Consider the following 12,961-nt stretch of genomic DNA (forward strand, 5'->3'; position numbering starts at 1 on the left):
CCGGTAGCGCAAACATCTGATCCCAGAGATTCTTGGACTTCTTCATAGAACTCATTCTTATCCATCATGAGCTGGACCAAGGCTTTGAATTCTGGGCAATTTTGCACCTCATGCCCCTCTTCATTGTGGTAACAACAGTGGTTACCATCTCCATTCCTTGTTGTATCCGGATGTGGTACGGGAATTCATGCTATCACCATTTGTCTCCATACCCAAGCCAAAGGAAACTTTATTTCTGAAACATCGATTTTGATTTTCCTACCCTTCTCGATAGTGAATGCGTTAATCCCAGTCTCCTGATGATTAGGCAAAGGATTTTGTACAACGTTTGGTGCTCCGGAGTTAAAGTGGATCCAATTCTTGTTGTGTATTCTTTGTACAATCCTCTTGAATCCGAGGCAATTTTCGACTGTGTGTCATGGTACACCACCATGGTATTCAGAGTGAGCGTTCTCATCATATCATCTGGGGTATGGGGGCTTCATTGGTTCCACTGGGTATGGTGACACTACATGAGTGTCAAAGAGTTGTTAGTATAATTCCTTGTATGACATGGGAATATGATTGAATTTCTCATTCTCTCTTTCTTTCCTAGGTTCCCTTGACTTTGTCTAGAAGTACCTGACGGTACAGCTGCAATTATTTTTGTGTTAGAGATCGTAACACCTTTGTTGGTACTGTAGGTGTTGACGTTGTTTGTAACATCCCAAAAGTCGGGTCAGTGACCAAAATAACATTTTGGTAAAACATAGTGACTAATCTCAGAAAAGATTGAGAGTTCAGGGATTAATTGGAAGTTTTGGATATTGGACTTGATAATTAAGTTTGAAAATAATAAAGGATATTATGGTCATTTTATAGGGAAGATTGTTTTCCCTTTATAAAGGGTAATAGGTCTTCTTCCTTCTCCCAGTCGTGAACTCCAACTTGCAAAGGTAAGATTTCTTAGAAGTTGATTATTAGCTAAAATTTAAGTTGGGTTTTGATCATTGGATGATAATTAAGCTTAAGGAAATCTTAATTTGTCTTAAAACCATAAGATGAAGAAGTTAAGAGAGATTAAAGATTAGAAGTTTTTAAATGAAATTTTGGAAAAGAGTTGATAAGTAGAATTTGAAGTTAAATTTGACTTGTCAAAGGGTTAATTAAGAAGTTAAAAGTGATAGAATTGAATTTAGAACATGTTGAAATTCGAGTATAATTCTTGAATTTCATAAAGATGAGAGAATATTGCGGTTAAAGAAGGGATAAATGAATATTAGTGAGGCTAAGGATGTGTATGTATGTTAGGGAGATTAAAGGAGGTGATAGATGAAACATTTGAGCTAAAAAGAAGTGATTTTCGTGCATAAATGGAATTTATGGGTTGTGTGCATCGATGCATCTTTAATGTGCATCGATGCACTCTCAAATAAATGAACATCGAATGCCAATAGTGCATCGATGCATAAGGAGTGCATCGATGCACCCGTTTAAAATACAAACATCGAATGGGATTTATGTACCAATTCACAGGTAGTGCATCGATGCACCCGTTAAGGAATGCATCGATACACTATAGAGTGCATCGATGCATGCCTTCATTAAAAGATGAAATTAGCTTTTCTCTTAGTCTAAGAAGTGATAGATTATAGTATATCAATTAGACACTGATATGTATCAATGTATAAACATGTAGATATCGAGCACGAACAAGTTTCGGGATGATCATCAAGTTAAGATTTGATCGAAAGAGAGGAAAATCATAAAAGGGGATTTGAACTTAGTGAGGCCAAGGTGAGTGCATACAAGTTAGTTTATGATGTTTAATGGAAATAAGACTTGTGACGAGTCTATTTCCTATATTAGAATGCATGAATTTATGATCATATGTATATGCTTGATTTGGGTATATATGATATATATTATAGTATGTATTAAATGATTTTGTGTGAATACATGTAGTGTGATAAGTTATAGGAATTAATATGAATAATCTATATGATTATATGGGAATGTGAAATAGGTTATATGATAGGTGACCATACATGTTACATAGTAAATGTGATCAATTATAAGAATCAATATAATAGATTTATATGAATACATGAGAAGAGTGATGAGTTAAATAAGATTAGACTATAGAATAATATGAGAATAATATATTAGTGAAGGGAATTGAGTATAAATGATGATGCCAAACTATAAGATAAGTATTATAGAGAAGAAGTATAACTTTATGAGGAATAATCAGGTGTTTTATGATTTAGGTATGGAAATGATCTATGTGCAAGTAAATTACGTAATTATGTGACTATGGGTGAAATGGATTACACTAGGTAATTATAAGGTATGTGAAGGTAGGTATAAAAGATAAGCCACATGACTATGAATTAGTTGAAATTAAATGGTGAAATGATATGACATAAAGTTATAAGAGAATATGTTATGAGAAGATATAAGAACAAGTATAAGTTATGTGATATGTGAGTATTATGAAAATGTTCTACGTGCAAGTGATCTACGTGTATTTGTGATTTATATGGAAATGAAATACTTGACTACGTGTGATCTTATAAAAATATAATAATAAAACATGTGACAAGAGATGTGTGATTACATGAAGGTATGATATAAGCTATGTGAAAGGGATATATATGCTTATTTGATATGAATGTGTGAATATGTGACAAACATAAATATTAATGCCCATGTTATGTGTCTTGAGAGCTAGAGGTATAGTTGGCATGCCAAGAGTCGAGGGTCTACGCGGTCCTTCGGGACATATATGTATTCCTTGGAACATGTGTGATGTCTTTTGAGACACATACTTGATCCTTTGTATATGTATATGATTCTTAAGGAATTTTCTACGTGGTCCTTAGGGACAACCTTATATAGCACTTCGGTGCATTTCTACGTGGCACTACGGTGCAATTCTACGTGGCACTTCGGTGTATTTATACGAGCTGTGGTGACAGCATTAGTGCACAACCTCTATAGACTCACATATCTATAGTTCTCATAGGTGTACATGGGTTAATAAAGAAATACAAACAAATACATGATATGTAATGTACCTGCTTTGCTATGTGAAATGTAATATATGTTATATGTGATGTCAAATATAGTAATTATTAAATGAATGATATGATTATTAAGAAGTTTAAGTATAAGAATAGATAACTAAAAGACATAAATGGATGGAATATTGATTATGAAACAAGGTTATTGATAGTTAAGATAAGATTTATATATTTGTATGCATGTGATTATATGAAATGTTATATTGATTTGTATGATATTATTATATGATATGCTCATATTTTTTTAGAAATTAGAGTTTCAATTATGAGATTTATTTGCCTCACTAAGTCTTCGACTTAGCATGTGAGTGTTTCACACGTAGGTTCTGAGAAGATTAAGAGCTGAGGGGAGCAAGACAGGCCAGTCCTCCTTACCGAAGATCAGATCAGAAAAGAATTAATAGTATGTATTTTTGTAATACAAATTGTGGTTGGCATGTAAATAAAGATTTAAATTCGATATGCTCTAATTGGGTTTTTGTAAAATCATAGGATTATAATTTATGCAAATTAGTCAGTTGTATTCAGAAAAAGTTTTAAAATTATTCACTATTTTGTTCGAGTAAAGGTTTTGAAAAGTCAATGTGACACCTCAGACTCGTATCCAGGTAGGGTACGGGTAAGGGTGTTACATTGTTGACCTCTCTATCTTTGTTCTTCATGGAAGGTTTCTTGCTTGATTCCCTTCCCTCAATATTGCCTTATTTTATGGCTAATTCAGTCATCTCTTCGGTCATAACTAAATATGAGAAACTTCCTGATTTGATTGCAACCAGGTGCCTGAAGTAAGAAGCCTTCAGGGTCTACACAAAGAGCTTCATAGTTTCCTTTTCATCCAAATGTGGACGAACTTGCACAGTCAAATCCCTCTATCTCTGACATATTATCGGAAACTTTCATTATGCTTCTTCTCCATGCTTTGTAGCATAACTTGGTCTGGTTTCATATCATTGATGTGCTTGTACTGTTCCAAGAAAGGCTTGGCTAAATCTTTTCAGGTCTTGATATGAGATCGATTCAGCTGATTGTACCATCGGATAGTTGAACCGGACAGGTTCTCCTAGAAGAAATGAATCAGGAGTTGATCATTGCCCATATACCCTGTCATCTTTCGATAGAACATAGTGATATGGGTTGATGGGTAACTGTTTTTGTCGAATTTCATGAATTCAGGGACTTTAAACTTTGGTGGAAGTACCAAATTTGAGACTAGACTGAGTTCCACTGCATCGACTCCATAGTAGTAATGGTCTCTTTTAACTACTTTCATTTGGTCCTCCAATTGTTTGATTTTCTCTTTAATCTTTTTTACTTTGTATTCCTCATCAAAATTTGGTATATGGTAATCATTACGATTATTGTCAGGGTTGGATACAGGAGTATGTATCTTAACAACATATGAGGTTTTCCCTTTAGCAGCATATGAGTCCCCTTGTAGTCCGGGTAAGATTTCAGGTGAGATAACCACATGTGGGGTTGGTGGTATAGTTACCCCGTCAGACGAACCTACCCCTGGTGCACTCGCTTGATGTAAACCAGATAACTTGGCCACAATCTGATCGACCAAGGACTCTTGGCTCTTCGTAATTATATCTAGAGTAGTCTTATTGTTCTGGTTTATCTTATCTTTCAGTTCTCTCTGTAACTTCAACATATTCTACTCGAGTTAAGTGATTTTGGCTTCCTTTTGTCTTTTCTTGGTGCGGGTGTTGTGAGGATGATATGTGTCCAGAGCTTGTGGAGGTAAACTCGGTGTTTGTTATTTCTTCTGATGAGACATTTTTTGTTAGTTAATATGAATGCAAAAACATGGAAAATAAAATGTAAAGTATGAAATGCATGATGTATTATAATTAGAGGCATTGATCCAAAAATGTGTATGTTATAATAAATGATCCTTATTTAAACAAAAGTGTTTTATCTTTTAAGAGACAAAAAATATCTTAAAGGTACATCCAGACTAAATCCTCTAGACCCCAAACAACTTTTAATAGGTTGGAAAAGTCTTCTCCCTTCATCTGTCACCGGTTGAATGCCTTGTCGAACCACTTCGACTTTTTTTTGCTAACCCATGCATATGACGAGCCGCCTTCTGTACTTGTTTCGGGAAATCATGGATGGTTGCATCTCTAGCTTTCACCCTTTGTTGAGCTTGTTCCCAACAAAAACGCCACTGCAACCCTCTATCAAAGGGCACTATTTGAAGTTCGTTGGCTTGTTTCTTGAATCCGTCCAGAATGGCTTCTAACTGAGCTATAGTTTTTCCATTCCTCTCTTGCTATTTCTGAAAAGACTTCTCTAAATCAGCTACCTGGATTCTCAAACGCTTGTTCTGGTGCTGACTGTCTATCAAACGCCTCTGAGCAATATTTAGTTGTTCTTTCAAAGTCTCTCTTTCATCATGCCCTTCAAACTTCCTCTTTAGGCTGCTATCTTCGCCTTTCCAATACTCAGGAGACTTTTTCAATTTGGAATTGCTCTGGACTTGTTCCCGATATCCTTTCTCAAGTTTTCAGGCTCAAAACAAGTTTTTTTCTGTTCTTTCTCTAACTTGTCTGCTCGGTCCTCCTGAGCATCGACATCTAATTTCCATTGGAACCTTTCAGCTTCAAGTTCTCTTATCCTCTGTTTCAACTTGTCCTTTACAGTTTTAAATTATTTCCATGTTATATCTAGCTCGGAAGAAACATGTTTAAGATGTTTCTCCATGGTCAGGGTATCCTTATGATCTGACACTAGATGTTGTCATTTTTATTTAACCTTCGCCACTCCAAATAGTCTGGAGTAAGCATGTCCTTGGCTGCCACGACATCCATTCGGAACACTTTCTTCCATGACTCGATTACTTCCTTGATCATTTTCTTGTAGTTGTCCCCATAATAGGCAAATTCTGATCTAGATATTCCGTGTAATGCTGGGACAAACAGGCAGGCCCTATAGTACCGAAGTGCCAAAAGAAAAGAATATCCAACTCCACCCCATAATCCAAGTAAAGTCATAGTATCTGAATCCCCATATCAGAAGAGAATATCACTGTGGGTCAACCAAGTAGCTCTCCATGCAATATCTATGTCCTAAATATGTGTGAATACTTTCATCCACTTTTCTTTTGAGGCACCCTCATGCCATTTTGGAGTAAGGAATTCTCCCAAAGGTGAATAAGTCGTGCTGAATCGGCGATAAGCAATCATGTTAGTCTTCCAGAAATGACTGTGGATCCAAACTTGGAGAAGCTGAGCACACCCTATGAATCTTCCTCCGCCAGTCTTTCTGCAGTGGTTGAGAGAGCGGAAGGTCTAAACTAAGATTACTGGTGTAGAATTTACTCACCTCGGGAGTTGTTCAAACAATTCCACCACAGATCCCTCAATGTACCCCAAATTTTTTGGGAAGATCACCAAACTATAAATCCCCAGCGCTATCACCTTCCATTCATCGGGGTGATTCTTCATTAGTTGTTTGATGTCAGCCCAAGGAATTCTTTCCCCGCTACCTTTGCGTTGAATCCGATCGGTTACCTATTTCTCATCTATTCCTGTAACTTTTGCCAACCCATTCTTGAAAGGCTGACTTTTGATGTGCTTGATGTAGGCTCGATCCATTCTGATTCCCTCGTAATGCAACAATATGGTATACTCTTCGATTGTGGGCACCATATCCTCCTGATTAAAGGTGAAACAATTATACCCTGAATTCCAGAATTATACCAAGGCTTTGATTAAGGGCTCATTGGTCTTAACATAGAGTAGGAGTGCAATATCACCATACCGCTGGCTGAACTTCTGCTTCCGGCCACCCTTCCAACTGTCCTAAATGCTCAGTAGCTCTTAGACATCATTATGTTTTAGGCTGACAGAGGCATATCTAACCAGTTCTGACACATAGCTTCCTTGCAGACTGTCTCCTTTTTCTTTCTGAGTCTTTTCAGACCATAGTCATACCTCGGCGTTTTTTACCTCTTGTATTACAACACCTTTGTCCATTAATGCAGATGAATTTGTGCGTAACTAACACTTTTTTATGGATCAATGGCCTCTTTTATGATGCAAATGCTAAAAAGACAAAAATGAAAGAAAAAAGGTTAGTAAAACAAAAATAATAATGATAAAAGTAAAAATAAGAAACATAAAGTAACAAACTGCATGATTGAGGTAAAAACATCCTAGGTTTTGAAATAGAGTTTTGGGGTAGGCTCTAATTCCCTGTTGTCTCCTAGTTTAGGTTCTAAATAAGGTACCTGAGTTCTCCTTGTTGGTGCCCCCTTAGGCTTTCCAGACCCTTAGTCCTAAGCCCATTACAAGCTTATGGACTAAGTTAAACTCGAGATGATACATTCCCTTATGCCCATACGGAGAATAATTCACACGAAGACATAAGGTATATGAATTCCGAAGGTTACTTGCTAACCCCATACGGAGAATAAATTCTTACGAAAGTATCTCTTTTACCCCCACTTAAAAAGGGGTCTAGAGCTCGGGTATAGAGCCTTAGATGCAAAACAAGTTTGATAAGCTAAAACCATTGAAAGAAATCGTCAGTACAACTATTTATTTGAAAAGATAATCAAAAGTAAGTAATAAGGATCGAAAAAGTTACCTTAAAATTTAAACTTACCCTTTTCATTAAAAAGACAACTTGAAATTAACCTTAGTCTGACCCACTTACCTGGCCTCCAACGGAGTCGCCAAGCTGTCGTAGTCATCTTTCGGGTGAGCCAGGAATTGGGCTTCGACTTGAAAAAATGTTAGAGTCACCCCCGATCATTTATTTTAAGAACAAAATGGGTTGATCGGATACCTTGATTTCTTACTGGTCTTCATCTTACCAAAGATATGTCGGATTCGGGAGTTGGTTACAGTCAAGGAATGATTAGTACCCTTGAACTGCCCTTTCGGTACTAATTAATTTCCAGTTGTCTTTAATTAAGAAAATTGCAAGTTAAATTAAAAGGTAAAGTTTGATCCAAATTACTTACCTTTAATAGATTTACGAGAATACCCTTAGAGAGAAAAACGTTAGATTTATAAAAAGGCTGAACCAAAAACATAGAAAGGTTAAATTATGAAAAAAAAATGCATAAATATGAAATTATTAATTGCAAACTTAAATATAAACAACTACTACAATAAAGAAATGAAGTAAAATAAAAGTATAAAAACCATAAATAGAAGCTAAATAATAATAAATAACAAAATAATAATAAAAGACTTATCTCAAAAAATAAAACACAAATAAAAATAAAAAGGGTAAAATAAATAAAACAAAATAGAATAAGATAAAAATAGAAATAAAAAATAAGGGAAAAAAGAATTGAATAAGATTAAAAACATAAACAAAATAAAAAAGGAAAATAATGGAATTAAATAAAAATATATATAAAAATATAAAAAAACCAAAAAAAGAGTAAAAATAAAATATAAAAAAATGTTTAATAAAAAATATATGTATAATAAAAAAGAAAAAAAATTAAAAGAGGAATATACAAAAAAATACTAAATTAAAATAAAAATAAAATAGAGGGTAAAATTAAGAGGAAATCGGAGCAAAATTGCATTAAAGGGACAAAATAGATCTTTAAAACAAGCGGGGGAACAAAACGTAATTACCCTTTTTTAACGAAAATAAGCAGATCCTGCTGGGTTGGATCGAGTCACGGGTCGAGTCGGCAGGTTGCTATAAATGCCAAATTTTACAAACAACTCCCATATTTTCATTTCTCCCTAAACCAAATCAAAATCCCCCTTTTCATTTTCTCTCTAAAATTCAAAGTGTTCTTCATTAGATGAAGAACACGGCCTCTGGGTTCATACGAACCCAGATTTCGGTCGCCGTTGATCAGCGCCCAAAACAATTTCTTTTTTTTTTTAATTTTTTGAAACCTTTTCATATGTTCTTTTAAAAAATCTAATCTATTTTTGCAAAACGACCTCGAGGAGGGCTATATCTGAGAGAGACCTCTCGAATGCCCTCTTCTCAGATCATCGACCGATCTTTCTTTCGAGTAAAAAATAACGGAAACAAAATGCTTGCAAGTGAAGAAACCAAGAAAGGTAAGAACTTTACCCTTTATTTCCTTTCAAAAGTTTACAAGTGCTTCGGTTTTCTCCGATATTGCTTCTATGATTTTTCGTGTTTTCGTGTATGATTTATTGTGTAATTTTTAGTGTGATTTTACATCCATTTATAACCTAAGATTTGCTATTTTTAGTTCCGATTTAGAGTCCCACTTGAACTCAAATGTTTCGGTTTTTAGAGTTATATTCAAACTAAAATGCTCCTTGCTGATTTGGTTGTTTTTTGGTGTCGAGAATTTGGGGATGGTGGCTGGATACGGCTGGAATGACGTTGGAAAGAGAAGAGGCAAGAGTTAGGGTTTGCAAACCCTAACTATTACGATTCTAGTCGTATCAATTCGGGCTCCAGATCGGGTTTTTGTAAAGGTTATGGGCTGTTGGGTCTATTGGTACTGGGTCAGCATCTTTGTAAATGGGCTTTGGGATGTACAAAACAAATAAAAAAGTTAGTTTAATAAAAATGATGATAATAATACATATATAATATATATATATGTATGCTCCTAATCGGTCAGAAAAAGCGTGTCTGCACAAACAAATAATAAATCATTATCAGAGAAAGTTTTAATAAATTTAATGAAGTATTTTTTTTAGATGTATATTGAACTATATTGAGTCTACGTTGCACTATTGTAAATATCAATATAAAAGCTCAAGCATTTTTTATGATATGTTATTGAATGATACGAGTGTTGACAAGTGATTATATTATGACTACTTATTGTTCATGGTTACCTTATCTTGAATACAATTAGTATACCATAATGTTTGTACAAGTATCCTATAAACTTCAATCTTGGTGGAGTTGAAAAGATGATGATTGTGTCCCGATAAAGCTAGAAAATTGAACATATTAATGTGCTATTACATTTATAATCAGTGTTGTATGAGATTCTTATATTCGCGTGTCGAAAGATTATTAACTAATATTGATTTTATTGCAATTTACATCGATCAAGTATGCATTTTGCTAAAGCATGATTATAGAGAAGTCATCCAATAACACTACTTTACTAAGTCGAGATTGTCGCGATGTTAAGGTTCTCTAGATGAACATCGTTCATGTAACACTCTAAACCAGTACAACACACAATCGACCGATCAGAATGCTATACGGAACCACCGGAGTGACTAACCAAATTTTCTTTCTTTTAAAATGACCATTTGTAACCATTCATGCTAAAACAATCAACTACAATTTAAATAAAATAGTTTACATTAGGAGCTCCCAAAATAATGTTTAAATCATACATACCATAGTTTAAAATGAGTTACGACTCATGCAAAATATACAAATCGGGTTTACAAATATACATGTCCTCTAAAGATGAACTCGAGACGTACTCTACACTAGCTGGGTCTAGATCACTACTGTCAAAAAGTCCTCGGACCTCTCCTCGACTAATTTACGATAGACCTTGTCCACTAGGAGTTCTAATCTTAAAGAGCTAGATACTATGAACCCTAACTTAAGTTTCTCGATTAGAATACTCCGCTCTTGTACTGTATCATAACAGATATAGGAATGGTTGGATCTTGGATCGATTAATGCAGTAACTAGAAGAGAAAACACTGTAAAAGTACCTGAAATACATCGACTGTGTCGCAATCCTCCTGGGCTCGAACTGCATACTGGCAAGTAGCAAGTCTAGGCTCTACACTGACCCCTGATCGGCCTGCACCTCTACCAGTCTGACCACATGATGAGCTATCACCCTTATGAGATCCTCTACCCCTATAAACTGTAGGAGATAACTTCTACGTCAAAGCTGATGTTGCATCTTGAGCCTCTGAGCACTCTCTGATAAAATGGTCCAAATAACCACATCTATAAAAACATCTGGACCATGACGGCACACCCCTGCATGCTTTTGGCCATAAACTAAATAGACAGGGTGAGACTGTGCCCTCAACGAACCTCCAGAGCTTGCTAATGAGGTAGAGACCAACGACCTCCTACGGTGATCAGACCTACCACATCCTCTACTTGCCTGATGAGTGGTTTTACTAGACTGGCCTTATAAAACTCTCCAAGAACCCTAAGAGTCTAGCACTCCCTTCGATGGTTGTGATAGCCCATATGACTATGTAGCTCCACTGACCTGACCGGGTGTGATACTCATAAATGTAGCTCATCTCCCTAGCACCCTCTCTAAGGCCTTGGCCTGTTGGACAAACTCGGTAAAAATATCTGGGGGATATGCAGATAGAATGGTGAGGATATCATGGTGGAGGCCTTATCTAAACCTCCTATAGCAAAAATGCTCCAACGATACTAACTCTGGTGCTTATCGACTGAGTCGAAGGAACTCCACCTCATACTTAAATACAGAATGATCTTCTTGAGTTAACTGTAAAAATTGATCCCTCATATCGTCCATATGAGCCTCACCTATATACTTCTAGCGAAACTCCACCAAGAACTGATCCCAGGTAGGCCTCTTTGGCTCCAAAGATATCTTAAATGTATCCCACCAGTCAATTGTGTCACCCTTCAGTAAAGAGGTGACACACTCTAGCATACATTTGGGAGTGAGATGTAGCTGACGAAGGGTCCTTTGAGTCTCCCTCAACCACTGATCAACTGCTACTGGGTCGTCATTTTATGACCCAAAAAAGTTCATGGTCCGATATCTCCGGAGCCTCTCAACAGGGGACTCATGTGAAGGTATAACAAGTAGGGTTGGCGGGGATGGCTGAGTAGGTGGGACTACTGGTGTCCTAGGTAAGGCTCTAGCTATACACCTCAGGGTAGCAATCATCTCTCTAAAGAAATATGCCTCCTTAACTCCCCCATCCCAGGCTCCTCAAAATCTGTCTCAGGTACGAAATCATCACCGATATTGCCCGCGAGGGAAGCTCTACTCTCGTCTCTACCCTCCTGACTGTGATTGGGTTCTCATCTATATATCTAACTCTGAAAATTTAAACAATAAGAGGAGTTACTACCACTATTTCAAAAGTAGAAGTACCATTTACATCTCTAAAGGAATGTATACTCATAAACTCTTACTGACTCTAACCTGCAGGTCTTAGGAATGTCTAAATCAGACGTTCTGATACCACTAAATGTAACACCTTAAACCAATACGACACACAGTCGACGATCAAAATGCCACACAGAACTACCGGAGTGGCTAACCAATTTTTTTCTTTTAAAATGACCATTTGTAACCACTCATGCTAAAATAATCAACTACAGTTTAAATAAAATAGTTTACATTAGGAGCTTCCAAAATAATGTTTAAATAATACAAACCATAGTTTAAAATGAGTTATGACTCATACAAAAATATATAAATTAGGGTTTACAAATATACATGCCCTCCAAAGATAAACTCGAGATGTACTCTGCACTAACTGGGTCTAGATCACTACTGTCAAAAAGTCCTCGAAACTTCTCCTCGACTAACTTGCGTAAGGAAACAAATTTCAAATGTTGAGCTAACTAGCCCAGTGCCACACTAACAACTGAGTCATACTAAAAGTGTTCATGACATGCTCAAGCTATCAAGTCTACTGCTATATGTTCTACTAGCCCCTCCTTGAGTGTTGGACCTTACGCTCAAGTTAGTTTGCTTTAAAATTGCTTTAGTGAGTATTATTGAATACTCACTCTCTTTGTTATGGTAGACATCATGGTGCGGCTAAGAGTTTTGCATCTCGGAGCTCACACACCCTTCTAGTCTACCTGGATATGGCCCATATAATTCTTTGCATCGGAAACCATACCCCTGACTAACTCACCCATTCTTCTAAAGAGTGTTAAAGCCTAGGTAAACATAGTTAGTCAGAAGGGCCTCGGCCCTACCTAAGGATATA

The sequence above is a fragment of the Hibiscus syriacus genome, unplaced genomic scaffold, assembly GCF_006381635.1.
Source record: "Hibiscus syriacus cultivar Baekdansim isolate YM2019G1 unplaced genomic scaffold, ASM638163v2 tig00110053_pilon, whole genome shotgun sequence".
NCBI lineage: Eukaryota > Viridiplantae > Streptophyta > Magnoliopsida > Malvales > Malvaceae > Hibiscus > Hibiscus syriacus.